The 18791-nt window shown below is 37.4% G+C and overlaps 1 protein-coding gene across 11 annotated transcripts in view; it reads right to left on the bottom strand.

The window, feature by feature from the left end:
• The window catches only part of FBXW7 (F-box and WD repeat domain containing 7), a 223707-nt gene extending 205193 nt beyond the window's left edge, over positions 1-18514 (bottom strand). For 7 of the 11 annotated variants that reach the window (XM_073232575.1, XM_073232573.1, XM_036998631.2 and 4 more), the window contains exon 1: positions 17410-18514. The gene's annotated coding sequence lies outside the window, so the exon portion shown is untranslated. Of the gene's footprint in view, positions 1-16921; positions 16961-17409 lie in introns of all 11 variants that reach the window. The other 4 variants (XM_073232572.1, XM_073232574.1, XM_073232571.1 and 1 more) reach the window with 1 other exon arrangement.
• Positions 18515-18791: the final 277 nt, after the last annotated feature.

Below are 18791 nucleotides of genomic sequence, written 5' to 3'. Positions count from 1 at the left end.
AGGATACATTTTCTGGTATGTAAGTTATATCTCAAAAAAAGCTTGGGGTGTATATAAAAGATTACAGGCAGGAATAATAGAAAGCAACTATACTGGTTTAGTACTAAGCACATAAAAGCCCTCAGGGCTTCTACTGTTAACCCCAATCAGGGAGCACCACTCAGAGAGCCTGTAGTAGGATATAGCTTGAATAACAGAATAGGGAAATAGAATGAATAAAATTTAAGCCAACAGAAAAAGCACTGTCAATAATACCTAATAAATGTCTGAATATGAAGAGGAAGAATTAAGGCAAAAAAGGAATCTATTTTCTCTTTCATTTAAAATGAGGAAATTCACAGAGTAAATTCAACAGAAGTTTAACATTTGATACCTTTGGATTGCAGAAGGGCAATTTGTACTCTCTCATCCACTCTTTTCCAAATTTTCAATGACATTACTTGTATAATGAGGGAAATGTATAAAAAATGTATTTACCTTTATAAACAAAAAACTTATCTCAACCATTGAAATCATTATGAAACACTCAATGTCAAAGAGTCCAACACTGTTAAAGCCAATTTCTTGCACAGTCCACATGCTGTATGTCTCTAATAGAAAAGAAAAAAAAAGGTTCAAACCTACATCTGCACTGTCCAATATGGTGGCCACTAGCTAGGGAGCACCTGAACTATAGCTAAGCCCTCACTGGGAGATGCTCTAAGTATAAATACGAACCAAATCTCAAAGAGTTAGTACCAAAATAAGAATATAAATTATTAATAAATTAACAGTTTTCATATTGATTACATGATGAAATGATATTTTGGATATATTATTAAAAGTAATATCACCTGTTTCTTTTTAGTTTTTTTAATGTAGCTACTAGATAATATAAAATCAGATATCTGGCTTGCATTACATTTCGATTGGACAATGCTCTGTTAGATGGCAGCTAAACGAGCTTTTTTGAGAGCTTCACTCGACCTCCCTTAGTTCCCTTTTTCTTATGTTCCAGGAAGTAAGACTATTCCCAGAGTGCCTCCTGCCCTGGAAAACACTGCATACACCAGGCAACATGAAATGAGCAATAACTGTAAGAAGTGACTAGGAAGGAAATCTTTTACGTTTCCTAAACATCAAACTGTACTATGAATCTTAACAAGAAAAACTGAAATGGGTACATTTTGAGATTTTCTTGAGGGGTGAGTTATGACTATCTTAAGTAACAGGTAGAAAGCCTCAGATAATAACAATGTGAATTTTTTTTTAAGTGTGATGGAGCTAGGTATTTCTAGTTGAAAATTACTTCTGTTTATGGCCCTAAAAAGCCAGTAAGTAAAAAATAGATGAGGAAGCTACACAAGCACATCTATGATTTAGGGAAGACAACACTGAATACACTGGGGAAAAAAATACCTAGGCAAAGTAGAGGTCAAGAACATCTCAGAACTGTGTTCAGAAAGCTTCAAGGAGAATCATTTTACACCTACACTGAGGGAATAAACCTAAGACCTAATTTAAAAAAATGAATATTTCTCCAAGAGTAAGAGGATCTGAAGAAAACACAAAAATTAAGAATATTCTGTCTCTATATCCTCTCCATTATCCTCTGCCTCAATGATTCCCTGGGACTAAGGGACTAACTACCAAGAGTCACAAGGAATCTTTAAAAGGTGATGGAAATGTCTTCATTGTGGCAGTGGTACTGTTCATACATATACACACTTGCCAAACTCATCAAATCATATACTTTAAATGAATGCAGCTGATGGTATACATTACACCTCAATAAAGCTGAGTGAACATAAATAGGAAACAAAAAAAAGCAATCGCCATTTGCTTATGGTAGTCACAAAGCTGTCATTCTCTGTACATGTGCAAATTTGGTCATGGCACTTTTATATCACCCTAACTTTTACTGAATTCTGTGTACTTTTGGTACATACAAGTCAAGTTTATTTCCTCATTTTAAATGTCCTCTAAAAGACTACATTATGATTTAGCATTGACACAAAAAAATTAGGCATGCAAAAAAGCAGAGAAACCCAACAGTAGGGAATAAATTTGATAATATTAATGAACCAATTATTTGTAGTTGGAAGAATCACCACCATTCCAATTTTTTTTCTAAACAAGGCAATATCTGAGTACTAGTAATGCATTGTATCATACTTTAACACAGCATTTTTCTTCCTTACTGATACACAAATAACAATTTATTTTATCAATGATCATGTGGTATGCAGAATTCTAGATGGCCCCCAAGATTTCACCACCCTGATATACATACCTTCTCAAAGTTATTCAACTGAATATTAATCTGGTTGCTGCTATAAAGGAATTTTACAGATGTAATTAAAATCTCTAATCAGTGGACATTAAATTAGGGATATTATTGTGGTAGGTCTGACCTAAAGAGATCAGTTCTTAAAAGATGACAGAGATTCCTAGGGAGAGAGATTCTTCTACTGTCCTTCAAATAGCAAACCACGATGATATGAACTGCCCAAAGAGAGGCCCACATGGCAAGAACCTAACAGTGGCCTCTAAGAGCCTCTAGAAGATTGGTGTCTGACAGAGTCAGCAAGAAAACAGGAACGGCATTCCTACAAACACAAAGAACTGAATTCTACCAACCACAGGTGACCCTGGAAAAGGACCCCAAGCTTCAGATAAGATCACACCCTGGCTGACACCTTGATTTCAGCCTGGTAAGACCCTGATAACAGAACTTAGATAAACCATGCACAGAACAACAGAAACTGTGAGGTAACCTCCTGAAATTGTAGTGATTTGCAATGCATCAATGGAAAACTAGTACAGATGTAGTGGGGACTTGATGGGGGGAGTCTAGTAACCATAATGTCACTCATGTAATTGTAGATAAATGATACCAAAAAAAAAAAAAAAACGAATACTGATGATTCTTAGATTTTAAGGAAATATAGTTTATATTCTTTCTTTTAAAGGCTGCTAATCTTTGCTCTATCATCAAAACAATTTCTAATAGTTCACATTATTATAAGTGATCTGATTCAATTTAATAAGTAAGCAAAAATAAGGTAATACTACTCTCAAAAAAAACTTTATAATGTCTAAGAATTTATTTCCTCTATCAATTGGGCACACAAACAATACTATCAACTTAGTATATTAGTTTCTGCTTCCTAAATCAATGGCATACCAAAAACAAAAACAAAAACCTCAGTCCTTATCCATTCCTAAAGGAATGCAAGTAAAGCTGAATGTGTAGTGAGAAAATCTACTTTTGAGACCTAGTATGGCCACGTAAATTTTGGGCAATCACCTAGTTTCTAAAAACCTCAGGGAACTGAGCTATTAAAAAAAATAGAGAGAGAGAGTTCTGAATAAAGTCTGGAGTCTAATTAATAGAAAAATACATACACATACACATAAATGGATAATAACACATGCTGGGCCAAACTTAGAGTATATAATTAAATGCCACTGAAAGTAGCCTGCACTTATATAGATCTTATTGTGTGCCAGCCACTGTTCTATAAATAATACATAAGAAATAAATTTACAAATGATACAGTATAGAATAGCGATTAAGTTCCCAAGCTCTAGAACTAGACTGTCTGGATACAAACCCAGTTCCACTACTAGTAAAGGTGAGATTTTGAGCATGTTTAACTTCTCTGCAGCAAATTTTCAACTACAAAATAGGGACATTAACAACCTCAGAGGGCTATGGTGAGGACTGAATAAGTTAATACATACAATGGACACCAAAGAGTGTCTGGCACATATTAAGTGCTCACATATTGACATATTATTTTCATAACAGTACCATATTAACATTCACTTCTAGAAAGGGAACCTGTGGTAGATAATGAGCCTAAGACTTCAAATCCTAAAACTGTGACATGATTATCTGATTCCCTGCACAGCAACCTCCAACTCCTAAATTTTTATGTACCAGAACTCACTTTTACTTGGACATTTTTAATCTTTAACAGAACATCATTCAGTATACTGCTTTTAGTGTCTGTATCTAACTCTGAACAAAATTTTACAAAAACAGAGAATTAAATTTCTGGAAGTGGCAAAGTTCAATAACTATCGCTACAAGTACTTAAAACACAACCAAGAAGAATGAGAAAATCTTCTGGGAAAATCATTTAATTGCCAATATCCAGGTTTAGCTCTTTTTAAGGTAACAAAATTATTATTTCAATCTCCTAATGAACAAATAAAAAAAAAAGAGTGCAGAGATGTCAAAACTATGATCTCACTATATTTATTAAATGTAAAGCACCTATAAGTGAACTAATTTGATAATAGTCCTGTACAAAACATGGAAAAGAAGGAAAACAGAATTTTTTTTAAATGGCAAACACCATCTCAGCAAACAAAAATAGTTCAAGAAACCACATAAGGGAAGCACTCCAAAGATACCAATGATTTAAATAATTTATACCTTAGAGACCAACAAGTGCTCTATCTTCCAAACATACCAAATCATAGGTTTTCAAATCCTAAGAAATATATTTCTGAGACTCGCTGCCTAAACAAGAGTATCTTTCAAATGATTTAACTCTTAACTACAAAACATTTTAGACAAAGAAAACTATTCCTTATAAAAATCACTTTGTTCCATGACTTTTTAGAAAGATCTTGCCTAGACAGATTTCTCCTATGCTAAAGATGTATCTGGGACACCCGTCCTGATAGTGATAGCAAAAGCAAGGCTAATTTTAATTAAAAAATGCAAGTTACTGTAAAGCAACTTACATTACAGGCCTAAATTTCAGTTACTTTTATAAGGACATAAATCGTATTTGCTTCTCCATGAATCTGTTAATCTTCCTTCTAACATCTGTATAGGAAGAAATCCTATCACTTTCCCCTCCTAATTCAATATAACTGATTACGTTCCATTTTCAATATAAAACTCCTCTACTGAAACTAAGAGGCAGCACAGATGGTGATTAAAAGCACAGGCCACAAAGTCAGATGGATTTGGACTTCAGTCCCAATTCTGAGAGTTCAAATACCTAGCTGTATATGATCTTGGAAAATTCTTTGAATCTGTTTCTTCTGCATGAAGCAGGGTTATCAGTACCTATTTCATAGGGACTGCTATGATAAATAAATAATGCATGTAAAAATCCTTAACATAGTGCCTGACACAAACATTCAGTAAGTGGTAATGATGATCAAAATAATGACTATCAAATTATTAATTTATCAAATAATGAATTCTTATCTGCTGGATTTACACCCCTCTCCCTGGGGACACTTTGAGGTAAAAATCAATCATCATCAAAAGAAAAAGAGACCTAGTAGGCAACTTCCTCATTTCCAATTGCCCTTTCTCTCCCATGCTTCAATAGCCTTAACTATTATCCATACTTGAGAGTAAATACATATTCACTCTGTGGGGTCCCAATGTACAGGGAACCAGATGCCTGATTTAACACTTTTACTTCATGAAAGCTCATCCATGATGTAAGATGATACTACATATTCTCCTTCCCAAGAAGCTCAAAACTAGAATTGGCCCACAGGTGAAAAAGAAATCAACCAAACACATCTTTCAAGAAGTACTTGCTGGATCAAAAGTCTCATTACTGAGTCAAGAAACTGAAGGTCACCTTAATGTATGAGATGTTCCAAATATCTAGGCTGTCTCAATTCTCCGATATGCTTTCTAGAAATGCAAAGAAAAAAAATGTTCACATGAAATCTCAATCAAGTATGGAATTGACTTCTAAATCAATCAATAAATGTTTGTGAACATCTGTGGACAGGCACTACACTAGGCACTGGGAAGTAAAAGTGACAAAATAATGTCCTCTTCTTGTACAGTTCTCTAAAACATCTTTCCAGTTTTTTCTCTTCCATTCATTTGTTAATAAACTATATGCCTAATATGTTACAGGAAATGTTAGGCACTTGGAGGGAAGAGATACTAACTGAAAAGAATAAGACATAACCCTTGCCCTTAAAGAACTGACAGACTAGTAAAAGAGAAAAATACAAATAACTAAGTTAAGTGCTATAAAAGCCACACAACTACTGTGAGTACAGAAGGAAAAACAACTAAATTCTACTAACATTAATCAGAACAGGCTTCCTAGAGGGAATGATATTAAGGATGGTCTTAAGAGATAAATGTTTCACAGATGAAAGAAAAAGAATACTCCATACAGAGGGAAAGTGCAGAGGCAAATACAATTGAAAGTATATTCATGTACACACACACATACAGAGAAATGTAAATATATTGTACATGCTTATGGATGCACAGTGTTTAGATGCTTAGATACAAGTGAAAGAAGTCATCTGAACTACCTAATAAAGAAAATGATGTGATTGACTTTTCCCAATTCTCCCAAAGATGGTACACAGCTAATACTATACAAAGAAGAAACGTTAGTTCATTCCAATTCCATCCTTAGAGCATTAGCACTTAATTCTCTCTCAGAACTAAAGAGACAGTACAGGGAGGTTTGATTTAATCTGGACTAGAAAGGCTCTCCCTTAAAGAACGTATCAATTCAGGTAGGAACATAAAGGACCATAGCAAAGAAACCAATTTAGAAGCTTCTGAAATGAATAGGAAATAGTAAGGGTTCAATTTTAAAGAGTGAGAAAAAGAGATAGATAGAAGGAAGAGGTCTTTTGTTAAAGAGTTCTCTTCTTGGTGAGTAATTAAACATAAAGGAGAGGAAACTAAGATACATGACACAAGGTTTATCCTAAAAGACAATTCCATTAACCCCAATACTCGCTTTTTCCATCAGTGTATATTTGACTTCATGAATATTTATGTATTATGGTACTCACATCCTATAAGCCTCCTCTTCTGGATATACTATTTATGTGAATAGTTCACCATTTTAAAAAAATCAAATTAGTAAACTCTAACTGGTAACCTTTCCTAGTTTGCTTTTGGTACTCCCTACAAGCTTTAAAATTAAAAAAAAGTGAAATCTATTAATTTTCCTTATGTCTGTCTTTTTAAAATGAACGTTAAATGAGGCCTAGCCAAGTCCGTGACTTACCTTTATCAATAATTAGTATTTATACAGAATCTAACTGGCAAAGTAGATTCCACAAAGAAAATATCCAAATGAGAAACAGAATATATAGGGTTTCCCAGTTTTGACACTACTGACATTTTGGACCAGATAATCCTTTGTGGTGGGAGTTGTCCTGTACATCATTTACACCTGGCCTCTGTCACCTCAATACTAGTAGCACCCATACACACATACTTCCCATAAGTTGTGACCATCAAAAATATATCCAGATATTGCCAAATGTTCCTTAAGCCCACTCTTATGTGCCAGGCATGTTATGTGCTTCTCATGCATTATCTCATTTAATCTAACAACACAGTATCCATGAGGTAGTTAGTATTTTCTCCATCTTAAAAATAAAGAGACTGAAGCAAAGGGAGGTAAACATCTTGCCAAAAGACACACAACCAATAAGTGCACACACAAAAGAATGCAAACAAAAAGCGTACCTGGACCCACACGACAGGCTTGAGTCCCTGCTCCTAATCACTGTTATTCTGTCTCTTATTAATGCCTCAGCCTTTATCATCTGATACTAAAAAAATAATATTTTGAGTCTGATCTGGAAGTAAAAACTAAAATTATCCACACAAGCGGAAGTTAAATTAAAAAACTCCCAACCTTGATTCAGGATAAATTAACAAGGACATTTTAAGCACCAACTATAGGCCCAGTAGCAACTTTAGGAATGAAAGCAGTTCAAAGAAACGAAACTACCATTTATTAAGGACTTGGCTCAGGACCTTTTTCATACATTATCTCTCTGAAATTTCATAGCATCCCTGTGAAGTAGGTATTATCTTTTTTTCTAGTGAGGAAGCTAAGGTAAGAATAGAAAAGTGGTCCCTGACCTAAGAAGGCTTACAATTTACTTGGAAAGGCAAGAAAAAAATTTTTTTAAAGATAGAGGATAGAATAAGCAAGTTAAATTATCTCAGAACACACAGAAGGTAGGAAATGCAAAAGATGTAAATGTAAAGTATACAGCTAGATTATTTAGGGAATACTTCTTACAAGAGATTTCTAGTATTCCCCTCTCATAAGAAATGACATGCATGAGCAAAAAGTGATAAGCAGGGAAGGAGCAACACTTCTATAAACAATGTGAAACAGAAGTTCTGGGGCCTGAAAGTTTTGTGGAAGCAAATTTAAGTAGTAATCCAAGAAAATGATGAGTAGAAGGCTGCCTTAAAACTAAGACTGAGCTGTGTAACTGGAGACAGTAACACTAGTTCTATGCTTTTAGGATGCTTCTGCCACCAAACATTCTCAAGCACAGCAACAGGAACAAACAATAAAGATCTAAAGGTGAAGACTGATAGGGTGAGTTACAGAGGCTTAGGCATACCAACTCAAATCCCAAATTTCATAAAATGAGTGATAGGTCATTTACTGTGCTTTGTGTATCTTGTTTTCCCAATCAGAATGTAAGTTTCAAGTAGGCAGGGCTTTTTATATTTTGTTCACTTAAATCAATGCCTGGCACAGTTAAGTGTTCAGTAAATACCTACTGCTAAAAAAGGCAATACTCAAAACAGTGACATATTCAGAAGATCACAAATGCCTTCAGCATCAAAAACTCAGCAACCTCACAAAAATAACAATAATTTAATATTGTAAATTATTGGAGCAGCTAGCACTTATTGAGCACCAACTCTGAGCCACACACTGTGATGCATTATCTCACTTACTCCTCTTAACTACCCTGAGAGAGGTAATATTATCATCCCAGTTTTACAGTAAACATACACAGAATAAATAATTTGCCCAAGGTCACAAAGCAGCAGAGCTGGAAGCTGTGTCTATCAACTCCAAAGCCTGCCTCTCTACTACGTCCCATATACAGAATTACAAGCATCCTTCATAGGCAAAGCTCGGAAAATGTAGCCAATGAAGAAAAAAGACAAGAAGCCATAACAAAAAAACAAAGTCTAATGTAGTCAAAAAACACTTTGTCCCTTCTTCTAGCAGGTACTGTGGAAATTTTCTGGGCCTAGGATACACTGATTATCCCATACAGATTAAAACTTCAATGGTATAAAGAATCCAGATGTTGAAAAGCTAGGAACTAATCTAATCAACATTTCAAAGGGTGGTAGATAACAAGGGGTAACACCTCACATTCACAACCCAAAGAAATAACAGGGTGTGACCTCTGACTAAGACTGACCTCAAAACTTCCGGAGCCACTCTCCCCAGAATCTGCTTCTTCCCTCTCTCTTTTGCTGTCTCCCCTTCTCTGCACATCCCATCTCTCCTTTCCAATTAAGTAGCCTTTACAAAAATTCTGAAATTTTGTGTTTCCTGCCCTAAATTTTCTAATCTAGTAAATTAAAATTTTAATATTTCTCCAATGAAAAATATTTCTCCTGTGTAATAATACTCAAGAGAAAAATGGTTCCCCAGTCACTAGGGCAGCATTCCAAAGTTTCTATTACCTAATTCACATAGTAGTCAAATAAGAGACCACAAAGAAAACTGATGATCCACATATTCATTTATATAACCTGCTGCTATTACATACATAACAAATAAGCAGGAAGAAATTAAACTCACTAGAGACTATGTTCTTCTCCCATCTATTCATAAAGTTATTTTTTTAATCTCTGAAATAGAAAGAAGCTAACTCCAATTACTACCAACAAAGAAAAATATTTGAAATACTAAATTTTTTTATTCATTTAACCAACCACTTAACCAGAGATACAATAATACATAAAGCAATCTAATTTCTGCATTAACACCAAAATATAAAGCAAACTTGCCTCAAAAGAAGTTAGAGAATGATGACAAGAGCTGGCAAAATAATCACTGCCAAGAAATATATCTCAATCTTTCCTTTCTGCCTTTGGATTTTTTTCATATTCTCATCTTAAATACACAGTTCTATTAAATAAACAGGCTATGTAGGCTTTGCCAAATTGAACTCAAAATAGAAATACTTTCCAAATACAAAAACAATCAAGAAACATTTATTTCTTATATTGGCCAATAGAACACTGATTATGCCTTGAAGAAAAACTTATTCTGAAAACTGATCTTGTATTTAAGAAATACTAAGCATGACAGAGAATATCAATCCCTCCATCCCACTTTAGAAAAAGGAGAAAACTAGTTTAGTTAAAATAGAATCACCTAAGTAAAATTCCTTTGATCTTAATTTGAGATGAATGATACAGATAAAAATTGTTAAAATTTTTTGTGGTATTTCTTAAAGCTTTTTGTTTCCAAGAGTTAAAAGAGATGGACAGTTAAAAGACTTGACTACTGATTTAAATCTTGGTATACCTAAATGGACAACTTAAACCACAGTGACTTTCAGAGATTATCAACGAATTATTTAAGACTTCTTTTTGATGCATGCAATCTAAACAACTCCTTCTCAGACCTAGAGGATGTCATGCAAAGGTCTATTATTACCCCTTACACTATCACAGAAAACATCCATCCTGAAAGTCTGATAAAATATATACAGTTGACCCATGAACATGGGGGCCAGGGGTGCTGACCCCTGTGCTGTCGAAAACTCCATGTACAATTTTTGACTCCCCAAAAACGTACCTACTAATACAGACTATTGTTGACCTGAAGCATTACCAATAATATAAACAGCTGATTAACATGTATTATGTATTTACACTATTATTATATACTGTATTCTTACAACAAAGCTGGAGAAAAGAAAATTTTTCAAATTGTCAAATCTCCAAAGAATTTTCCAATACATTTATTGAAAAAAATCCACATATATATAAGTGAACCCATGCAGTTCAAGCCCATGTCATTCAAGGGTCAACTCTACATTCTTCCAAAAACAAACCAGCTATTTGCCTTGAGACTTCATACTTGGCACTAACATACCTTGATAGATTCACTCAAGATGCTGGGGGATGAAAAAGCTAGAAGGAAAAGTTTCTCATCCAATGATTATCATCTAACAGGAAAGGCTAAGTGACATGAAAAACATTTTGCACTATATCTTTAGTATTTCCTAAATTCCAGAGCACTCATGAAAAAAGAAGCACCTAGCACAATACACGTACACTAACACACACACACACACACACATGCACAGTGTCTGCTACCTCCTTCCTAAAGCCACCCAGATTTCCAACAGCTATCTTACAGTGAGAAAGAAAGGGCAGAGGTGACACAGCATAGCAACAGAAACTCCACAATATCTGACTGAGCCACCAGCTATCCCTTAGGTGATAAAGAGCAAAAGATAAGATACTCAAGAAGTAAGGTATGTTGTACATTTTTGTTTATTATTTTTCAACTACCTGCACCACAAGATAATGTAACACAAATAAAGGCTCCCATACTTTCTTGTATAAGCTTACATAGTTTGACAAATGAGCTGTTAATCAAAAATTATAAAGGAACATTTTAGAAAAATTGTTATACATTAGTTCTGTGGTTCAATATCCAGATCAAGTACAGAGTTCCCTCAAATAGTTCACAATTCTGAAGGTGGATTAGGAAGAAAATTTAAATATAATTGGGTATGAAAGTATAATTATTACAAAATATTGATCTTATCGTGTTTAGGATATGTCATATACCTCTAAAAAATACACTAAACATACTGTGAAAGGTATCATGAGAAACTATCAATGAAGTATCATGAGAAAATAGCAAAAATCTTAAAGTACATTAAGGCATTAAGACAAACTAGTTTTATACTTAGGGGGAAAATCTTCAAGTAGAAGGGTTTAACAGCCAGAGTTCATTTGAAAGGAATTTTATTCATCTGTTTGTAATGACAACTCAGCTATGCTAAAAAAATAATAATACATCACTCTTTTCCCTGGTCCATTCAAAGTGTCACGAATACAGATATTTCTATTTAGAATATTTGTAGATACAGATGAACAACTTGTGTCTTTTAAATCACCACATATACTTAAACTTGAGACAATGATAAAATTTCTTGAAAAGGCAAAAATTAAACAGAAGACTAAAAAAACAAGGAAAGAATCTTCTCCTGATGAACAGGAAAGCAACTTTACAAGGACCTTTTAATAGCCATACTAAAATTATCAGATTATCTAGTCTTTAAAAAAAGGGGGGGGTGGGAAATTGAAGTACCAATTATATGTACAGAAATACTATTAAAGTAAAAGCTGGTTTGAAACTAACTAAAAAATTATCACTATTGCAAAAGTAACCCCCTATCTTGCCATAAATAGAGGAATCCTGAGATAAATAAGATTTGTGAAACCAGAATAAAAACATACCATCATCTAATGCAGATATTTGTTTGCATATGAAACAAATGTTTTGATATTAGCTATATATATCTGAAATAATGTAAAATTGCAAATAGTGAATTATCCTTTCTAAACAACTCATCTGGGATAGATTCAACTAAAAAATAACTTAATCCATGTTCCACTTATCATTAAGAATACAGCAAGCATTTTAAAGTACATTAAATGATTTAAGTTATTTGTTAAGATATAACACTTCAACTTAAAACAAAACTTGGGGCACGAATAATTCTATACACTGAATTGGTCAATGCAAAAGACTAAGACTTTAAGAGACAAAGTATCAAATCTTTATGTTCTTACAATTTGACTAATATTTTCATCTGATTCAAACCAACTGTAAACACTTCTAATTTTACATCTACAGTTAATGTTTTACAATTTATTTTCAGAACCTTTCAAAGTTATACCCATAAGTTTATTTAAAGATATTTTTGACCATGATATACAGCCCATATATCACTATGTCCATCACTAAAACTTATCTTTGAATAAGAAATGTAAGTAGTCTCTAATTTTTGGTCGCATTCCTTTATAAATGACATTGTCCCTGTTCCTTAGTTTAATTTTCACCACTGTAGAGGTAAACATCCTCAACAGTAGACTCTATGCTTTATGCATAATCACTTTAAGACAGCCCCCAAAAAAGATTTAACACATCTTTTAGAAAACAGAGACCACCAAACGTAGCCAGTCTCAGCTTTGTAGTGGAAGGAAGTTCACACTGTATGTTGGTGGACTTGCCAGCTGTCTATACCAGGGGTCCATAAACTACCAGCCAACAAACTCAAACTACCTTCAGCTTTTATGTATAAGGTTTTTTAGAACACAGTCACAATCATTTGCTTACATATTATGGATGCTTGCATACTACAAGAGCAGAATTGAATCACTGCGACAGAGACCATGTGGAGCACAAAATCTAAAATATTTATTAGCTGGCCCTTTACCCAAAAAAAAGTTTGCCAACCCCTCTTCTACATAACCTGTCAGAGGCAACACAAGACTTCTCCAAGAACCAACTCTGAAGTACAAGAATTGGGCTGCTACTAGCCTAGATATGGCTTTGGGGTCATCTAGTGCTAAAACACACAAATACAAATGCACACCTTTCAAGACCCTTTAATCATCCCTATCAATCCCAAAGTTGTTCAAGGCAAAGCACATGAGCTTATCACTCCCTAGGGCCAGAGTCCCCCTTTGCCGCTATTTTTACTAGTAATCACATTAACCTGGAAAGACAGCCCTTTAAGTTCATCTAAACATGGTTTTACTTGCATAAAAAATGTTGTTGAAAATAGAAGGTAAAAAGAGAAGGCACCCTACCAAAGGGGAGGGATGTGGGAGGATGGGTGGGTAGGGAGGGAGAAGGGGATTGAGGAGTATTATGTTTAGTACACTTGGTGTGAAGGGTCACGGGGATGACAGTGTAGCACAGAGAAGGCAAATAGTGAATCTGTGGCATCTTATTACTCTCTGATGGACAGTGACTTCAATGGGGTATGGGGGGGTCTTGATAATATGGGTTAATGTAGTAACTATATTGTTTTTTCATGTGAAACCTTCGTAAGAGTGTATATCAATAATACCTTTAAAAAAAGAGACAAGAGAGAAGGCACCCATATGGGATACATTCCTGTAGCTTCATTCTAAAATCACCTTGGATCTACTTCCCTGTTTAAATATGTCTTCCCCAGAGCGTTCTGCCATTTGAATTTTCACTCTTAAGAGGCCAGAAAAGCTACTAGGAAAACAGAGGATTCAAATCAAGGAACATAAAAAAGTATGGATTTATATACTGTCTACCTCACAACTCTTAATCCTTGTTAGAGTTAACACAAAACGCTGCAGGTTTCACCCCAAACAACACAAAACAAAACAAAAACCAGTCTTCCAGTGTCTCATGCTTCAGAGATTTCTGAATTTTTTGAAGTGCCAAGTTGTTTTGGGGGAATTTTTTGTTTTTTAATTAAAAAGTTTTTTGTTTTTTTTTTTTTAAGGGCATTTTCAGCACTGCTGTGCCAACACAGGGATATCCCCTCCATTGTATGAGACACAAAGACACACACCAACTGCAAGCAGGGGAAGCAGCCTTCTCTGCCAGCTATTTTTAGCCTCACCTCATCATGTTAAACGACCAAACGTAGGATAATAATGCAGAGCACACTTTTAAAACATGAACTGGGTGAAACAAATCTATTCTTTTATGTACAAGTCCCTTAACAGTGAAACCCTATATATTCTTCTGAACTTAGGGACATATATCCTCTACAAAAAGTTTGTTAGTTGTTTCCAAAATGAAGAATCATATGCTCTATGACTGACTGGTGGCCATGTTTCAAGTCCTTTTCAACTTCAATTCTTACTCACTTTTAAAACATCTATTTTAGGGAGAGTCTCACCCATTCTCTGTTCTTACTCTACCTTTACTAACTTCAACAGATTTTCCTTCCTCCAAGTAAAAATACCCATTTTTCAGCAATTTGCTCTCCAACAACACTCTGGAGAAACCTTAGTACTCTGAAAATGACTCCCAACTCTATACATTTTCAGCACTTCACTCATTAGTTTCACTTTTTAACTATCTTGAGACTTCATCAGTTTCCAACTTTTACCCTAAAATGTAATGTCGAAAACAAAGTCCAAAGCCACATTTCTGAATTGGTTTTTGTAAGAAACCACAATACCACAATAAAATACTGGAAGCATCTTCTTTTTCACTCCTCCATCTGTATAGCTCTTCAATGACCATAGCGTAAAAAAGGTTGGTTCCCTAGAAAAGCAAAATCCTAATCCAGGTATAACACCTCTTAGTCTAAAATACAATTTCTCCTCAATCAACTAACCTCTCAGGAATGTTGTTCTCAATTGCTTCTTTGGGTTGTAAACATGTAGCGATACAAACATAAACTGACCCTTAAACATGTAGCGATACAAACATAAACTGACCCTAAAACTTCTCAACAACCTCCCTCTATAGTCCTATCAAGGTAACTTCTAATTACATAGGTCCCTCACATCCTCCAATTCCAAAAGTCTTAAACATTTTATACACACTTGCTCTTTTCTTCCTAAAAGAGACCTTCCCAGATTTGGCTCAGACAATCCAATTAATTCTGTATTGTCCAACACCAAGATCTCCATAATGAAGAATGTACAAATACATTACATCTATAAGGTACTAAACACAGTATCTGACATATAGCTGTCAAACCATTCTCTCTTTCCTACAATTTTGTGTAATTTCTGTTCAATTGCTTCTGCTACCCTTAAGTAAAAGTATCTCAAAGGCAGGGAACCCAAATATTTTATTGTTTCTTTATTACTCAAATATGCAATAAAACATTACCAATATTTTTAACCTATCCATAGTCAATGCAATAAAAAGTAAGTCTTAAAAGTTAGTAAGCAACTCTGATGGAGTACAATGTATACTCAAGCCATTGTACGTTGGCTTATCTTCTCCTCCTCCCCCAAAAACAACCTATGCAAAAGTAGAATTCTCTTCCTCCAATCTTGTGAAACATGGGATATACATGACTATCGAGACACACTTATTTTTGACTCCATGTCTAACATTATATCCACTACTCTATATTTTCATGTCAGTACCCATTTAAAATAGATAGAATTTAAGGTTCCTTACAATAGCATAACAAGGCATACAAAGAAAAACAAAACAGCTGGGGAAGTACCAGAAGGCACAGTTATCAAAGGGACTGAAGAAATTATTCTAATACAGACAAGAGTCAGGAAAGATGATAAAACAATCAAAATCTATAAAACCAGGAAAAGATAACTCCAGCTTGTTCTAGCATATCTCAAAACACAAACCCTGGCTACTTTAAAGAGACAGGCTTGGGATAAATAAATGGTTACATAGTTCAGGAGATAAGAAACTTGTAGGACTCATTACTTCAAAAGTGAGAAAGTACAGAATGAAAACATTGCCTGAGAAAGTTTTGAATGAAATTAGTCAAGATCCTGAATGAAGAAGTTAACGTAGTTAACCCCTAGCTTACATTCAATACCACAAAGCTTCTTTTAGCAGTGGCTTCAGAGAAAGTGAACACACACAGTTGTCTGGAGAGACCATAATTCTCAGGATGATACTGCCTACATCCTGTTAAATAAAATTCTACCTTATGTCAACACTTTAAGGTCTGTCTAAATATATGAAATGTTAAATACTTTCCTGCAACTTAATTTGGCACTCTGAAAGGATACCCAAATACAAAAGAAAGCTTTTACAGGCTTCATATTTAAAATAATGGAAAGAAAAAATATCATTCTTCGAAGAATTAAATATCAAAAACTTCTCCTTATTTGATAGAGAAGTAAAGATAATCCAAAGAAGCAAACCCTCAAGTTATTCTGCCAAATAAAGAGTGCTAGCAAGAGGACATATGCTATTCAAAAAAGGAAAGAAAAAAAAAAGCATTTAGGTAAGGAAAAACATTTAAAAACTTTTATAAACGGGTTAAAGTACTAAATGCTCTCCTCTAAGTTGATTCATAAGAACTCAGAATTTCCTGAGTAATTAAATCTGTTACAGTGTCCTCCTGACACACTTGAATTGGACCCAGGAAATGAAAAGGTAAAAAACTCACGTACCAGTAAGTACTGAATGCAATGAAAATCTCCCAAACAAGACTGCAAAAAAAAAAGAAAGGAATTTTACTTTCAGGGGTTCGTAGGGTAAGAGGTTCCCACTTGGGAGCCCAAGTTAGAGTTACCCAGAAACAAAAACTACGGAGCTGCTTCACAACCGGTGTAAGAGGAAAAGGTTTATTATACAGATGTTCTTTGGGTGCACATATGCTCAGGCTTCCCCAATTTCCTTTTGACAATTACTGGCCAGAAAGGTGCAAGTGTCCACTCTGGAGAAAGAACTCCTCCAAGAGAAACCTGTAAGCTTGCGTACGACCCATCAAAAGAGCTCAAAGCACTACCTCCTCCCTGCTGTGAAATAAAGATACACCCTCTGATCTTATATACTGTGCACTCCTAACACTCCTGTAAGGCATCAGCAAAACTCCAGGAGGACGCACGGGCATCCTCCCACTTCCTACCCCCCAATTCCCTTTCCCAGAGCCACTCACACTTTAGAGAAGAATCGTGGCGCAGAGAAAGTGGGTTGGTTCCCTTCCTCCTTCAGGCTGAGGCGGCCGCTGCGGAAGGCTCCGGCGCGGTACTGAGGAAGACGCCGTGCTCGTGCAGCTCAACCAGGCGGCCACCCGGGTCCCTTCCGCGCTGCCGGAGCAGAGGAGGCGGCGGCGGCCCCGCTTACCTCCTCTTTTCCTCTTCCTGGGTCTCTTCAGGCTGTCTTCTGCCCGTCCTGGGCCACTTCTCTCGGGACAGTCACGTTTGGGAGCCTTCGGGTTTTGGTCTTACAAAGTTTTCTGTGGGCGGAGGCTGCAGCCGGCCCCCCGGGTCCCCCCCGGCCCCGCCGCCCTCGGGGCTGGGGCGGGGGAGGGGGCTCTAAGAACTCCTCCCGGAGTCCTGCCGAGGAGCCGGGGGGCCGGCGACTGGCCGAGGGAGGAGACCCCCGAGGGGGTGAGGGGAGGGGAAGGTAAGGAAAGAACGGCGGCGCCGGTCCTGCTCTCCCCGCCGCCCGGTCTGCCGCCTCACATCGGGGTCCCCGCCCCCCCGGCCGGGGGATAGTTGTTGAGCTTGGGGCCCCGGTTCATACACTCCGGGGCAGGATGCTACGGCCTCGGGAGGGCGGCCGAAGCAACGGCAAGGTCGGGGACCCGGCCGGCTCCGCTCGGCGCCGCCCCCGCTCCCGGCTCCCGCATGTGTGGCTGCGGCTGAGACCCCCTCCCTGCAGCTGGGGGCCCCTTGCCCCGCGCCCCGGAACGAGACACAAGCTGCGGCCCGTCCTAAGCGTCCTCTCACCGCGGAGCGGCTGACCAGTCCCGGCCGGAGGTGGCCGCCTCCCTGCCCCCAGCCGCCCCGGCTTGGGCTCGCGCTCTGGCTCCGGTGTGTGCAGCCGCCGCTGCCGGCCGGGAAGGTGAGGGGGGGAAAGGAGGGGTGGTCCCGTCTTCCCGCTGGCCCAGGGTAGGACGGAGGTCTCGGCGGCGGCCAGTGCACGGGGGCTGGGTCTCTTGGATGCTCCTTCGCTCTCACGCTCTCGGCGGCGGCGGCGATAGCGCGCGGAGCTCAGCTCGCTGTCTCGCTCGCTCAGTGCGGGGCTCTCGCCTCACTCCGAGAGAGGGGCGGGAGGAAAGCGGCGCAGCCCGATGACGCATCACCTAGCAACCGCTCTCCTCCCCCCCTCCCTTTTCTTTCCGCTCGGAGGCTTCCTCTGCTGGCCTTTTTCCCCTTTCTAACCACCCCGCCCTGGGCGACTCAGTCGCGCTCTGATGACGCTCGAAGGGAAGAGGAAGTCGGGGCTCAGCAAGCGGGTGGGTGCGCCTCGGGCCGCGGGACTCGCCGCCGCTGCCGCCGCCTCTACGGCCGCGTCAGAACTGAAGAGAGGAAG

Source organism: Manis javanica, chromosome 3 (assembly GCF_040802235.1).
Source record: "Manis javanica isolate MJ-LG chromosome 3, MJ_LKY, whole genome shotgun sequence".
Taxonomy (NCBI): domain Eukaryota; kingdom Metazoa; phylum Chordata; class Mammalia; order Pholidota; family Manidae; genus Manis; species Manis javanica.
Note: the sequence above shows the minus strand (reverse complement) of the source record. Positions and strands in the feature narration are given on the sequence as shown.